This window comes from Triticum urartu, chromosome 1A (genome assembly GCF_056163025.1).
Source record: "Triticum urartu cultivar PI428250 chromosome 1A, HENAU_Tu73, whole genome shotgun sequence".
Taxonomy (NCBI): domain Eukaryota; kingdom Viridiplantae; phylum Streptophyta; class Magnoliopsida; order Poales; family Poaceae; genus Triticum; species Triticum urartu.
In genome coordinates, this window is record NC_141873.1 from 428,605,298 (window position 1) to 428,608,440 (window position 3,143).

The 3,143-nt window shown below is 45.8% G+C and overlaps 1 pseudogene; it reads right to left on the minus strand.

Moving 5' to 3' along the window:
• Positions 1-734: 734 nt before the first annotated feature.
• On the minus strand, positions 735-2,208 carry LOC147991545 (uncharacterized; annotated as a pseudogene).
• Between the last annotated feature and the right edge of the window lie 935 nt (positions 2,209-3,143).

Consider the following 3,143-nt stretch of genomic DNA (forward strand, 5'->3'; position numbering starts at 1 on the left):
CATGCATGCTGAATCTCAAGGTGACAAAGACTAGTAAAACTAGTGAGACTGACAATCTCACTATTTAAGTTGGGGGCCAAGAAGTTCTCTAATTGTTTTTAGGGTTGACCATTGATTGTAGTCAGGGGCTCCAGTGGATTCGTAACTTGGTTATGAACTGACTGAAATACATGTCGCGTGTTGCAAATCCTTGCTCTTCACGGCCCAAAATCTCCTATAGAAGGAAGCAAAACATGAAGATTTTCGGCACCATTGCCGGGTAGTTTTTCTTGCAGTCATAAGCAATGTTCAAAAAGGCGGTAAGCATAAGCGCAGTGGAAGGCCACAGCTTAGAGCAATGGCCGCTTAAATGCAACTTAACCGAGATTAAGTGTTGTTGAAATTTGGCCATAATTTGGTTGTTTTTGAATAATATGCACAAGAAAATAGGAAATATAGCACATAGGTAACTGGAAAAATCTGAAATGGCATATAAGGTTGAGGTTCGATGGTTCACACACCACAACCAATAGCCAAATAACACATAAGGATAAAGTTCAGTGGTTCACACAGCATGCATAAATAATATTGTCCTAGAGCATTTAAGATAAATGGCAACTGCAGCCAAGCATCAGCAGCGGCCAAGCAGTAGCAATAGTAACCAAACATCAGCAGTAGCCGCCAAACAAGAGCAACCAAGCAGCAGCCCCAACTCAAGCAGTAGTTGTTCAAGCAGCAGTTCATGATTTCATGGATCAGTCATCATCCATATAAGTGCGCCCAATCACCACGTCATCTTCATCATCCTCATACTCTATATCCTCCTCCTCCTCCTCTAAATCTGTCTCCTCTAGTTCTTCTTTGTTTGACTCAAACTCTTTATCATGGAGATCTCTAACTCTCGCACTTTGACAAAGCTCAAGTTGTTCACTGGTCCCCATAGCATCTCCAACCACACTCCAATGTATGTCATCTGCTCCCTCATATCCGTGTGGAAACACCATGAAAGCATGATCATCTCATCCCTCAGACAAGAAGCCTTGTGCTTCGGATGCATCAGTACTTAGGAGAACATCAATGTTCTTCCTCTGCTTGATCTTTTTCTTCTTGGATAACAACCTTGAGTTGAACTAGATCTACACAAGCTGATTGAGGCGATCTGTAGGAAGTCAGTTTCTTCTCTTGGTATGTATCTACAAGTGCCAATGCTACTAGTCAGGAACTAGTTAATAGAAACTTGACAAAGCATCAAAACAAATTCAATTTTGGAGACTAACCGACTCAAAACAACTCCAATTTCTCTCACAGTCGGAAGAACTTGAGGTCAAAGAAAGGATCTTCATAGCCATGTACTTCAGCCTTGGTGTCTCACCTCCATACATTCTCCACCAAGCCACTAGGAAGAGGATTTTTTTTCATAGTCAGTAACTAAATAATACTATAAGAACTTGAGTACTAGACAAAATATGCAACTAAGTGAAAGGTTTGCAAGTAATGACTAACTAAGATTGTAGTTAAAGTTTTGGCAAGTCCTAGCAAGCTTCTTTGTAAAGGATCCATCTCTACTTTGGAACTTGCCTATTTCATAGTTCACAACCTTTTCTTGCATGTTTTCATCACCATGATAGAATGTCTCCACACAAGAATAAAAGGTTGTATTGATGTAAACATAATCAAATATGCCGCCATCTACATAGCTATAGTGTGGATTCAGCAAATATGCAGTCAACTGCAGTGGGGCATCAAGCCTATCTTTCATATTCTTTTCAACTATAGATAACACATCTCTATAGCGTGCTTCGACATTACCAACACTACTGGAGTCAGGTAATTTGCCGTCAGCCAGTTCCTCGTCGTCTGCTAGCCGAAGACAAAGACCTTTTTGTCGTCTACTCACAAAAAGCAGACAACAAAGAACTGGCTGACGGCAAATAGCGCCTTCGCCGTCAGCCAGATCTTCGACGTTGGCTAGCGGACGGCAAACTAGCTCTTGCCGTCAGCCAGTTCTTTGTCGTCGGCTAGCTGACGGCAAAGATACTTTTCCGTCAGCTAGCGGGCGGCAAAACAATATTCTATCTAACGGTGCTGACGCGCCTGCCCCCACCCTAACCCTAACCCTATCTCCCACCCGCCCTCCTCACTCTCTGTCTCCCACGTCCCCTTCTCTCTTCCCGACCCCACGCCGCCCGCCGCCACCGCCGCCCCACCGCTAAGGCCCCTCGGCCCCATGCCCCTCCGCCGCCCCCACCCCCCTCCCCGACGCCCCGCTGCTCCTGCACGCCGCCCCGGCCCTTCCTTCGTCGGCACTACCGTCGTTGAACAATTTTTCATCCAATCTTTTCATTGCATTCAACATATATATATATATATATATTACATAGTAATTAAACATATATTTAAACCCTAAAAATAAAACTAGGCCGTCGCCGTCGATCACTGGTCGTCGTCGCCGCTGGGCGCCAGCAAGTCGATCACGACGGCGCCTTCGCCATCACCGTCGTCGTCGCTGCTGCTGTTGTTGGCGATATCATCCCAGTCAATGGGGCCGTCGCCCTCCATCGCCGCCTCCTCGTCCTCGACCGGTGCCATCGCGGCCTCCTCTACCGCCATGGCCTCTATGAAACTTTTTGTGGATTTTTTGGACCAGAAGACACCCAATGGGCCGAAGAAGCATCTGGGGGTGCTCCGAGGGGAGCACAGCCCACCAGGGAGCGCCCGGGGGCCCAGGCATGCCCTGGTGGATTGTGCCCACCTCGGGTGCCCCCCGGACCGCCTCTTTGCTCTATAAATACCCCAATATTATAGAAATCCTAGAAAATCAATTCCAGCGCAGCAGAGTCCAGAACCACTAGATCGAATCTAGACACCATCACGGAGGGGTTCACCACTTCCATTGGTGCCTCTCCGATGATGCGTGAGTAGTTCTTTGTAGACCTTCGGGTCCTTAGTTAGTAGCTAGATGCTTTCCTCTCTCTTGTTTGATTCTCAATACAATGGTCTCTTGGAGATCCATATGATGTAACTCTTTTGCGGTGTGTTTGTTGGAATCTGATGAACTTTGGGTTTATGATTAGATCTATCTCTTTTTATCCATGAAATTTATTTGAGTTTCTTTGATCGCTTATATGCATGATTGCTTATAGCCTCGTATTTCTTCATCGATA